Raw genomic sequence first — 13,456 nt, forward strand, 5'->3', positions numbered from 1 at the left:
GTAGCCACAGCTAGTGAATAGTGCCGGCACATTAACAGAAGTAGGATGCAGCAACATTAACAAACGCTGTTCAAAGTCTTACAACATTGTATCAATGGAGGGGAGGAATCAATCTCATATCGTACCGGTAGGAAGGCAGTGTGGCCGCTTGCTTCGGTATAATGTTGCACAATGTTGAATAACGTCGGACATGGTATCATAGCCACAACGGCCACACTTACACATATATTACTTCATGAAAAGTACGAACGATGTCTCTTACTGTCTTGAAACCCGACGAAATCTTGTTTCTCTGTGTGTGTGTGTGTGTGTGTGTGTGTGTGTGTGTGTGTGTGTGTGTGTGTGTGTGTGTGTGTGTGTGTGTGTGTGTGTGTGTGTGTGTGTGTTTGTTTGTTTGTTTGTTCCGTGTGTGCTGTCAACTGATTAACCAACTGTTGTGAAAGTGGACATGCCACTTAAATGTGCATGCCATACCAAGGCGGGACTATTTGGTGTTACAGACGAAGTATCCACACTAACATAACCTCCAAGCATGAACACAAAAAGTTATAATAATTTGAACAGAAAAAACAGATGCCAAGTAACAGCAAAGAGCACAATGAAGAGTGATTTCATGTAATTATAACTACCATTCCTTCTCAAAACAAAACCGCAGCAAACACGGGTCATTGAGACACTGAGCTGACCTCCCTCCCTCCCTCCCCTACCGACCGACCGATCGATCAATCAACCGATCAATCAATCAATCAATCAATCAATCAACCGATCAAACAATAATCAATCCAACACCGATCTAGAAGAGGTTTACTGGTGTTGTACATGGCCAAGATATGCAGTGAGGGGATAAAGCCACCGGGTGTTTCATATTGCTTTGGGTTTGACATCTTCTCTACATTTGGCCCAGGTGAACGTCACGAAACGTTTGTCGTCTCTGCCCTAAAGTGGCAGGCAAGCATAACCTTCCTATTACCCACTATACATGTTCAGACACATTTCATCGGATGTGAATGCAACACTGAAACACCTTATTTCCTACACTGTAGTAATGGTAGGAGAATAAAACCCATATCATATAGGCTTGGAAGGCTCACTGGCCCTTTGCCTCTGGATAATGTTGTACAGTGTTGGACCTGATAAACATAGTGTCATAGCTCCTGAATCAACAATAAAAATAGTGTTGGCCCGGTATCGCAAACATTATTGATTAACATGCATGCGTGCGTGCGTGCATGCGTGCGTGCAACTATGAAGGGTCCCTGAGGAAACATTAAAGAGAAGTGCTACAGCTATTCCACACTGCCTCTCCTTTCGACGATAAAACATTAATGAAACACTGTTGAAATTCTTTCAAACATTGTATGAACGGAGGGGTTGAATAAAGCTCCTATCTCACGGGTGGTAAGTCACAATGGCCGCTAGAGTCCGGATAATGTTGGACAACGTCGGACATGCTATGTACACTGTGTCACTATAACAAACAGCTACACAGGTACGAATGCTTTATTACTGTATATGAAGATGATTGGAAGTTATAAGCTGTGGCTGTACTTGTTGTTGGTCGGTAAGGCTCTCTCTCACTTGGTTGACATGTCATCGTGTCCCATTTACATACATTCATGCTCATGATGTTGATCGCTGCAATGTCTGGTGCTGGCTCCTATTTTGACAGACCGCCGCAATACAGCAAGAATATTGCTGAGTGTGGCGTTAAACAACAACAACCAAACCAAACCATCAACCACAGGTGTTTTACGGACTCTTTAAGTGATGGAAGCGGCAGACAAATCACTGAAAAGTGGCCGTTCGCTTGAATCATTTACCAGAGGCAAATACTGAATTAACTGGTGTGCAGCAACCAGGAGCTACTGTTAGCTACTGTAGGGGATGCAGCCACATTAGAAAACGCTGTTCAAAGTTCTACAGTTTCTACATTGTATTAATGGAGGGGTGGAATGAAGTTCATATCTCACGGGCAGGATGGCAGTATAGCTGCTTGGCTCCGGACAATGTTGCACAATGTTGGCCAACAGACAAACATACACGAATATTGTATTAATGGAGGGGTGGAATGAAGCTCATATATCACGGGCAGGATGGCAGTATAGCTGCTTGGCTCGGGACAATGTTGCACAATGATGGCCAACAGACAAACACACACGAATATTGTATTACATTTACATTAATATTATTACATTGATCGACAGCCGACAAAATTTGTTAGTTGCATGGATGGATGGATGGATGGATGGATGGTGGTTTTTATACACGTGTGCTGTGCTGTGCTGTGCTGTGCTGTGCTCTGTTCTGCTCTGCTGTGCTCTGCTGTGCTCTGCTCTGCTCTGCTCTGCTCTGTCTTACTGATTTACAAACAAACTGTTGTGAAAGTGGACATGCCACTTAAATGTGCATGTGATGGTGAGTAAAAGATGTTGTGAAAAAATATTTATTGTATGACGCTGAGGTGTAGGTACTTATATGTCGGGTTTCATGAACCACAACTGCACAACAGATTACCACAACTGCACAATAGATGGCGTGGCGTGGCGTGGCGTGGCGTGGCGTGGCGTGGCTGGGTGGCTCCTGTGCATGGATTCTTTGCTCGTGCTATCGACCACTGGTTTGCTTGACCTTGACTCTCTATGGAGTATCGACAAGCTTACATCATCTGATTATCAACACCTTTGGAGAGCAGTTGACGAATATCATCTACCCGAGGAATTCCTAATCTATTTTTTTCCTGTTTACATGTTTTGGGTACATGTTTAACATTTGTCGTTGAGCATGTAGGAGGCTGACGTGTATACACCATCATTCAACAACAGCAGTTAATATTGCTGCTTGTAAGAATTTCCTAACATCGTGTGGCTGTGCTGTGCTGTGCTGTGCTGTGCTGTGCTGTGCTGTGCTGTGCATATTTGTACTTTGGTGGGCTCGTTTAACGGATAAGGTGTGGTGAGCAGGTTCAACCAGTCAACATCTAATGGGGCTCCGCAGTTTGGAGAACGGCTTTTCCAGATATTTTCTGGCGCTTCAGTCACTTTGCTTGGCTGGTAGATCGCAAAACTGACTGAAGCGCCAGAAAATATCTGAAATAGAGCCGTTCTCGAAACTACGGCGCCAAAGTTTGAGACGGTGGCCTAGGTCATGTTCCAAATTGTGAGGGCAAACAAACAAGTGGTTTTCACAGTAAAGGAGATCATGGTACTGAAGGGACGGTGGGGTAGCATGGTGGCTAAAATAAATAAAACATATGACATTAATTGATCTAAATAAGCTCCAGTCCTTTGTCCATGGCTATGAAAACGTGCAAAAGCTGTCAGCTGTCTGATCTGTGTGCACAGACCTGCTAGAGAGTAATGAGCTGTGCATTCTACATTCAAGTTTATATTCCACAAAGTTATTCCCTACTAAATATGTAGGGTTTGGGGGATAATTTTTTAATGCATCATCAGTACAAATGAAAGCATGTAGGTTGTCATATTTCAAAACATATGCCATTATATTTACTTACCAAGTCATTGAGCTTTTCTACTTTTCCTATTTCTTCTGGCACTGAGACAAGCTTGCTGTTATTGGCAAGTAAAACCTCCAGGGTATGAAGATGACATGATGTCGGTGGCAAGACAGACAACTGGTTCCAACATGAAATAGAAAATTGATGAAAATCGGTGAATGGAAACATAAAAAGAAACCCATTCCATCTCACAACATCTCATTTGTTCCTATATTGCAGGAAAAACATATCTGGAATATAATCTTATAAACAAGTGTCACAATACCTTGCTCTATGTTCTCACAAGTTTCCTGTGTGTAATTACGGTTGGTGGCAACCTACCCTGGCCCTGATATAACTAACCCTAAGGATCGGAAAGGGGATCCAAGGGCTAAGGATACAGTTAGGGGTTACCTGCCCTGATATAACTAACCCTAAGGATCGGAAAGGGGTGTTGGATCGGAAAGGGGATCCAAGGGCTAAGGATACAGTTGGGGGTGACCTGCCCTGATATACCTTACCCTAAGGATCGGAAAGGGGTGTTGGATCGGAAAGGGGATACAGTTGAGGGATAACCTACCCCATGCCTTTGTATGGCATTAATGAGTAATACATATAAAAGGTGAAATTATGGATGTCAATTGCTTACTATGAGAAACACTACATATATTCTTACTGATTCATCGGGTGAATGATTACTATGAAGAAAAAACCCAAACAAAACCATGCCAACACCTCATCATGAAAGAGAGATAACCATTACAGAAGCTGACCAAGGCATGTAGTCATGAACTCCCCAGGTTTCCTCCAGCTCGTCAACCACACCCTCTCTGACACCACCACCACCTACCTCACCATCCAGAAATACCCCACTGCCAAACTAGGAACTCAACACAAGAATACCTAGACTTACAACTAGTCTCTGAAATGAACATAACAGAAAAAAGGCTCATAGTGAAAAAAATCAAAATATAATGAAAAGGCGCCCAGAGACGTTCTTCATTTTCAGAGACTAAACAAATCTGCAGAGAGATAATTTACAATGGTTGTTATCACCCACTACTGCTGAAATGTTTGTGACAGGAATATTTATTGCCCCCACCACCTCCCAGTCCTACTGTCAGTGGTGTGGGCAGTTTTTGGGTAATGAGTGTCGCCAAATCTATTTTGAGAGCAAGCAGGGGTACCAGCTAAGAGGAGCATCTCCTGATTTCCTATGGCTGGACAACTGGATCTCACAAAAATTTCAAAATTACTTATATTCTCCAAAATCCAAAGGTTCTGTCTGCACTATATGTGGAAGTTTAATTCATGTTGCATCGAACAGGTGGAAATGTCTTTTTCATTGGAAGTACTAAGACAGAGCCATGTCTTCTGATCGAAAAATGTTCACAGGGAATGTTCTACACATACTGTGTATAGAAAATGCTTAGGTGAGGTCACTCGTGTGGACAATTCTTTGTGCCTTGAAAAGAAATCTGTAATTAATGTATACTATTACTACCAATCCTGTGGAACTGAAGTGAAAAAGATGTACTGTAGGATTCAAACAGTATTTCCTTAGACCTTAGAGACCTTAGATGTTGGTATGCAGTACATACTAATAAACAATGGTTTTCATCTTCAATATATCATTCTTTGCACACAAGACATAATCTATCAACTTAAGTTTCTTTAACACATCTGTCAGTTTCAATTCGTGAAGAACATCTGAATTGAGCAAACGCCGCCCTGAATTTTAAAATTGTGAGTTCTTTGATATACAATCCTAAGGCAAATTATGATTTAAACGAAATATAGATGGAATATATAGTGCTGCTATCGAAGGCTGCATGCCCATCTTGCTCATAAGATAAGTCTGTATACAAACACCGACATAACATTTTAAACACTAACTACACATTGTTCCTCTCAAAGATAGCAAAATCCATGCATGTAGATAATATGTTTGATTTTAGCTGCCCAGTTAGTTTTAACCTAGATACAATCTAGAACTAATAACTTATAACATTTTTTCACAAATCTCGTATCAGGCATATTGCATATTTTACACCAATAAGCAACGGCCCTTTATACATAAAACTATACACTGGATAACATCCACATTCTCCCAAGAATCGTTTACGTGCAAACATTTGTAAAATTTCAACTTCTTTAAAATTATGTAAGCCCCATATTTCCGATCCATAGAGGAGGATAGGGCTAATTTTAGAGTACAAAATATTAAAAAATAGATCAGATGGCAATTGATTAAGTATATGTAAAGATTTAAGTACACTATACAAAATGTGTTTTCACTAAAGTCATGGATAAAGTCACAAATGCCTACATAGTTGAGGTACACTGCTTTGAGCCTAATGATTTATATTTCTCTGTTTGTTTCTTCATCATGGTAATCAAGGGTGACACAACAATGACAGTAGCATGGCTTGTATTTTCTACTGACTTGTATAAATAGGGAGAATTACGAATGTCAGTGATTTTCCACTCCTGGTGGGAGAACAAAATAACACATCTTCACCACTAAAGTACAATGGCCAAATGCTATGTATATTTGCTTTCATCCTCATCAAAGTTCCAATTCATTTTTATCCTGAGATGGAAAACATTTCGAAATCATCCCCTCTCCCCAGTGTAAAGTGAAACAGTAAAAGAAAATACTCAGATTTTGTAAGTCATCAGGTCTCTAGTGTAATCACACATGTTGTTTGTCTGGAGTGAGAGGGCAGGGCAGAAGCAGGCGGCCTTGGCTCAGTGTGGTGTCTTGGGGAGTGGTGGGGGAGGCTCCCATGAGTTAATATTAATCCCCAGTGACAGCTAGATATCAACTGATAATTAAAGCCCTGTGCTGGCTTGTGAATTTAGCAGATTCGTACCGACCTTGAAGCTGTGGAAATCTACACTTGCCACATTTTCTAGACTTGCGCGGGATTTCTTGGATATATTTGCTTCAGGGTCTGTATAACAGACTAAAGAAGACCCTGAAAGATCTTCACCAGCGAAGAGGAATGATGGCACCTTCATCCAGCAACCTACGCTAAGATGCGGCCACAATCAAGATACACAAGCACCCACCCAAAACCAGAATACTTGTATGCTGCAGAGGATATATTTTCAATAAAACCACTCAGTTCCTTTCCCGCCTGTTAGCCCTTCAAGCAAAGATGGAAAGTCCCACATCAGCGAATCCTCCACATTGGATAACCTACTGAAAGAAGCAAATCTCACAGGTACCATGGTCATCGACCTGTTCACCAACATATTGCTGAATATTGCTGAGTGCGGCGTAAAACTAAACTCACTCACTCACTCACTCACTCACTCACATATTGCTACTAGAAGATTGTGCAACAAGCTATAAACCCGAACAGACTACCTAGACACCACACACACTACAGAAAGCATCATCAACATTGAGTCCAGCTGCTTTCACACCTCCTACAATAACTTCAATATGACCTGCACACAAATACATGCACTGTCTACGGGTTCCCCTATATCCACTCATCACTGAGATCAGCCCTCTCCCTCGCCCTCTCACAGCGCCATTAAAACCCCTCTGTTGGAACCTAAAGGCAGAGGACACCTTCACCACTACCACTACCACCACTACCACCACCCCACCCCACCCCACCTCCTCCAATACTGTACACCATCGGGCACAGTGAGATGAGGTATAAAATGACCTACCCTGCACAATCTTCCCTCTCAGGGGCTGGGAAGAGTTGTGTCCGGAGGTTGTGTAAGTGGCGGCACTGTCATCTCTGTCAGGGTCTACAACAACATCCAACACAATGAGCACAACTAACTAGCAGCCAAATAAACACATACCATGGTAACCAAAACCACTGATTAGGTTTTCTGGGAAATTTAGATATGAAGATGTACTGTCAATGAAAGTGATATTTTTCCCATGATGTTCACATAATTACAGAACTGTTACCAAGGTTACAATGTTCTGGCAACACAGAGTGACTGATACAAAGTACATAACTGGCTGTTAAGTTAAGCATTTATTAAAAATAGATGTCGAATGACGACACAGTGAACTTTGTCATGGTGGTAAGGAGCCAGTGGGGAGCCAGTGGAGAGCCAAGGGTACCAGGTTGTGTGGCATCCATTCAGCAGCGCTATGGAACAAAGACGAGTAACTTGATTAGTGAACAGAGCAATGAATAATGATCACAAACTGCAGAGTGTTTTTTCATTGACATAGTTGGCACATGGAACCCATAACAGGCAGTAGCGGCAATAACAGACAATAAATGGAAAGAATGCCATACACTTAACCATTACCAATATTCCGTATTTTAAGAAAAAAATTGTGTTGTACACTTCAGCATTAATTTGCTCACTAACATACATTTTACATCAATACATGAACAACATGTGAAATGTTTAGGTTAGGCAGGTTATTTTATATAATATATATATATATATACCTACAAATTATATGGGCCCTGATAAACACGAGAAAAGTAGACATTTGTCGTTGCTTTGTCGCATCAACTACTTCGGGAATATTAGCCGGAGCAATTAAGCAGTAGACTCCTGAAAAAAAACGAAGCAAACACGAAACTCAAAACAATGAAGCGCTCGTAAAATAACTTGGGCACTCATCATCTGAAAAGTAAGAAATACGTTGTTGGAATCTGAGACCACACATCCGTATATGGTTTCTGTTGGAATTCTTGGGTTACACTGTGAATGGCGCGAATGTTGCTTCAATTATTATACACAGCAGAATACAACAAAGTCCCCTGCCTTCCTGCTTCATCGCCATGAAAAACTTTGGCAGAGAGGCACGAAAACAGGTGACACTGTCTTCCGTGAAAGCGTGACTGCAAACGGCTGTCCGAAACATGACAATGCCATGTACATGCTTCGTCCCTGTTTGAGCGAATGTCAGTGAACTCCGCGCCAGAAATATAAAATGTCGAGTGAAAGACATTGATATACTTACCTCCACACTCATGTCACACTGACCAGGGATGGCGTTGCAGACTGACTACAAGCCCTGGGTTTTGAGATTGGTGTGAATGTCTATATAAACCTGAAGGCTGCTTCTCAATTTATATCAGACATGGCTTGTTTTCCCAGAATTACCGCATTTGAGGTGGTTTTTTTCTTCTTCCCAGTTTTACTTTTTCCTAACCCTATATTAACATCAACATTCAAATTCAGATGATATGCTAGTGTTTGAAATCAATTGAAAAATATCGCCAAAGATCAACTTAAATGTGAAAATATTTTCCATAGCAGGATTGGAACCGTATTCTTCAGAGTCATAAGCGGACGCTCTACCTCACAGCCACCGGACCGTCAAAGAAATAGGGGTTGAATTATCTATTTATAGTTAGGCGTACTGTCATTGAATTGATTTTACTAGCGCTTCAGTTACTGTTATGTAGCTTCATTACATGATCATCTAACTATCCATCATTGACGGTTTATATGTATAATAAAGCACGACTCCGAGGTTATGGTTGGGAAAGTAAGCCCTCGACCATCGGGTGGAGAGAAGTAAGACCTCGAGCGCTACACGCTCTCGGTTTACTTCTCCCCATCCGCCGGTCTCGGGTCTTACTTTCCCAAGCATAACCTCGGAGTCGTGCTTTATCCTACACGGAAAGCACCCTTTCTATAAATAGACATTTGGCAATTCCGTGTTTTTGAAAGAACTAATGGTGCCTACACGTAAACACAGTCGAATTGAGTTTTACCTTGTAGTTGTACTTATTTCGTTGGTTGGTTGGTATTGTAAATACACGTGATAGATGGCGTGGGTCTGCAAGAACAGCTGGCTAGGGATGGAGCGTATTTGAGAGGTGTGAATCGGGATGACTGGAGGTGATAGTACAACCTGACCATATATGAGAGATGAAAGAAGGCCATGCAGTGTCCCCGGAAATTAGGGTTGGGGTTTGCTTGCTTGCTTTTGTAACCTTTGGTAGCTTTGGGTAGCTTTGGAAGCCATTGTAGCCTTTGACTTGCCTTTATTTGGTGTGTGTATGTGCTGGTTGCGAAAGACCAAAGAATATGGTCCCGGCGCAAGATTCCGGCCTCTTGAGAATGGCGACGAATGCGATTGGTCGATGGTGGTGATGATGGTTGTACAACGGGGTGCGAAAGCGCCTTTAAGAAAACCAGAGTTGGCATGGAATTCTACCTCTTCTGGCGCCGGTGTAGATGGTTCCGATCGGGGATGCCGATTTGGTGCTCCGTCCAAGAATTTTGGCCACGACTTCGGGCTATGGAATTTTTCGAGCCTAACATGGTGCAGGAAAGCGCAGTCGCCCGATGGAATCGGTGGTAAACGCGACTGCTTCCGGGTCAGGTTCTGAAATTATGCATGCGACCCTAGAATTATTGTTGTAAATGAGACAATACTATTCCTTCATTCAATTTAAACAATATTTTTCATATTAAGAACTAGCTATGTGTCCAGTTCCAATTGTTTCCTCTGTTCGAGAAGCAAGACACCTGAAGCCCATGCTCTAAACGATGTAAAAACTGTTTGGGGACAGCTGGTTCTCCTATGCTGGAAATGAAGGGAACGCACAATGTAACTGAGCCCCTGGATGAGGTAATGCGTTCTTTTAATCAACCACAATAAAGAACCATTCATAAGAGTTCATTAAACTTTAAATATACGAAGGATATTGACTCAATGTAATTAAGAAGTGCCAAGGTGTGTATTAGTCAAATTAGACAAACTTTTATAATGTGAATCTTGTTTTTTATTTTGTTGTGAATGGGACCTACGTGGAAGTGATAAAAAACAATGACAACCGCAACCGAGTAGGCATGGCATAGGTGTAATGCACTCAGGTAGCAATGCCCAGGACTAGGATAACCTTACAGCAATAATAAGGGTCAAACAGAACTAGTCGAAAGCAAAACTAATCAACCATATACATTGGGACAAAAAAATGGCGTTGTTTCTTATGTACCCAGTAGTTGAAAAGATATGCTGCCGGTTGAAAGAGAACAGCATACGGCGTTCGAATCGCTCGTCGAAATAAATGTGTTTTGAATGTGTGTGTTTTTTTAAACACGTTGCCACTCTGGATTTGCTGGCAGCATTAATGACACAGTCATCGTACGAAAGAACCCTAAGAACCTAACCTAACCTAACCTAACCTAACCTAACCTAACCTAACCTAACCTAACCTAACCTAACCTAACCTAACCTAACCTAACCTAACCTAACCTAACCTAACCTAACCTAACCTAACCCTAACCTAACCCTAACCCTAACCCCCACCCCCTCACCATAACTGAACCTGAACCTAACCTTAACACTCAACTTCCCCCTTTTCCCCTCCCTCCCCCTTTTCGGTTCCCAATTGTGCAGATTGATGCTCATGCTGTTGATCACTAGATTGTCTGGTACACACTCGATTATTTACAGACCAGCGCCATATAGCTGGTATATTGCTGAGTGCGGCGTAAAAACTAAACCCACTCGCTCACTCACTTCACTCACGTGACCCAAGGAGATTGCAATCCGTATCCATCACTCAGTTTGATACAGGTGAGGTGAGGTGAGGTGAGGTGAAATTGGGTTTTACGTCGTGCTTGAGAATATTTCGCTCATATGACGACGTGCATGCGTGTGTATGTGTATGTGTATGTGTATGTGCGGCTGCTTGTACTAGCCCACACTTAAGCCGGTTTTAGAGTGCTAGCCCACTGAGATACCATGCCGCAGTGAAGCATGAATACCCCACTCAGACACATTATACTGACTCCGAACCAACCAGTCCTTGTTGTACCCAGTAATGCCGAGCGCCAGGCTGGGACCAACAAGTACCATATTTTAACGTCTTTTGCTATGACGTGGTCGGGGATCGAACCCGCGACCTTCCGCTCTCCGGGCGGACGCTCTAACCACTACACCACGGAGGCGGTCCAGTTTGATACAGAGTGTTACAGAATGTTACAGAGTGTTACACACAGTCATGACATAGCAGAACTTAAAGGTCACATAAACCCTAGGGGGTACAAATACATAAATCACTAACTGGCATCGTTATAAATGAAACCCCGTCATTAAAACTACTCATTTCGACATTTAATTTACTTAAATCGACCTTTTTGACAACAGTGCACAATTCTCACCCGCGAACGAAATTTCAACCAATCAGAGCGGCGTGCCTCTGTGACGTCATATGAGGAATAGCTTTGAGGGCCGATGCAGAATTCATCTACATTTTAGGGGTTAAATTATCTTGTTTACAGGCTTGTATAAACCTGAAATCGTGACAATTGTTGTGGAAAATAAAAGCTATATGTTCTCACAATCTACTGTCATTTAATTTTGTCTCCTGCTTTGCCTAGTTTCTGAGTTACAACTTGTTTTCATAGACGATTCTGTCAAAATCGATTGGTGTCTTTAGGCCCTATTTGTATAATGACTGATCCATAATCGATCCCATTTCTGTGTTTTTTTACAGGGTTATTTAATCATGTCATGTAAAAATCTGTTTGTATTCTCAAAACAGTGTCGGCCCATAAGTTTTCACATGCAATACAGCAATTAATACTCCCTTGTTGTAAGCCGTGTTAGGTGGTATAAACCTACACATGTTATTTGTCATCATTCACTTGATGGTCAGTTAATGAATTTATAACAGGTATAATTAGTGGTAACACACTTAGATTACCCGACAAAGGTTCCCATTTGGCACTTCTTGTGTCTGGAGTAAATATTCAACATTATAAACATCGATCAAAGGATTAACCGATAACACGTTGATTGGTTAATTACTTTTATCTTACACAGCGGAATTGTCAAAAGGTAGTGTTTATGTATGTAGATTTACTAATCTATACTGAATACACTCTGTCGTGTCGGTGTCTACGTAAAGACAACGTCCTTCTTTCAAAGGATTAACCGGCAATACATTGATTGATTGCCCATTATTGGCTAACTAAATTACTGTCTTTAAAGAAAGGCGGACATTATGCAATTAGTTGCCAGGTGTGCTATCTTGGGTGACCAATGAGACTATACACCAATACCTGAAAAGATTTATCACTTTTTCGTATATTAAACTGTTAAAAGACACATCATTTGGAACAGTTTGGTGGATATTGATGGATACATTCCTCGAACAAGGTAATGGCCTGATATTGTTCCTATAACTTTAATCTGTTTTAATTTTAATATTTGCATTTTGATTTTATTCATTTGTCGTAACATTCAACAGAATCATTGTTTTCGCCGTGAAGTGTAATGAGTCAGACAACATGCACTAGGGTTCGTGTGCGAATTATGATTCACATTGGCAAACTATAAAATGTCTAGCTATTACAGTTCTGTTATAAATTCACTATAAGTATCAGCAGATCGTCTGCTTTTTATTTAGTTTCAAAATGCATACAAGTATGATAATAAACTAATTAGGATTATAAGACCAAATATAAAGACGCACATTGACTGGTATCTACATACTGGTGAGTGGACATTAACCATGGGAATGTAGCAAGAAAATTATCGCGCAGTATTGTGACTTCGACCCCCACCTCGCTTCCGTGGAAGAAATCGTTATGTTATAAGTTGTGTCATGCAAAATCCGTTTGGTTATGATTCCAATACATATTTAACTACGAGTAGAAAGTAGTCTTGATTATCTAACTTGATGAAAACAAACTATAATCTCATTGATTCTAACAGATTTTTTTATTTTTAAAAATGGCGGCGCCCTGTCGGGAACATCCGCCAGTCTGAGGATAAATGGTATTTAGGTTTGTTTTCACCGAGTTACAAAATCAAAACTACTTTCTACTGGCAGTAAAATATGTATTTTATTGATGGCCAATAGGATTTTGCATGACATAGCGTATAACATAACAATTTCTCTCTGGCAGCGAGGTGGGTGTCAATATAATACTACTTACAATATTATTGTTACTTCGACCACAACCTCACTTCCGAGGAAGAAATCGTTATGTTAC

The 13,456-nt window shown here is 41.2% G+C and overlaps 1 long non-coding RNA gene across 1 annotated transcript; it reads right to left on the reverse strand.

The window, feature by feature from the left end:
- Nucleotides 1–3,519: 3,519 nt before the first annotated feature.
- LOC124267375 lies at nt 3,520–8,802 on the reverse strand. The gene is made up of 4 exons (XR_006896014.1): nt 8,457–8,802; nt 7,940–8,116; nt 7,184–7,267; nt 3,520–3,631 (listed from the first exon to the last, which is right to left on the reverse strand). It is a non-coding gene; the product is annotated as an uncharacterized LOC124267375 (long non-coding RNA).
- Nucleotides 8,803–13,456: the final 4,654 nt, after the last annotated feature.

Source organism: Haliotis rubra, unplaced genomic scaffold (assembly GCF_003918875.1).
Source record: "Haliotis rubra isolate DU_JTF1 unplaced genomic scaffold, ASM391887v1 Scf1308, whole genome shotgun sequence".
Taxonomy (NCBI): domain Eukaryota; kingdom Metazoa; phylum Mollusca; class Gastropoda; order Lepetellida; family Haliotidae; genus Haliotis; species Haliotis rubra.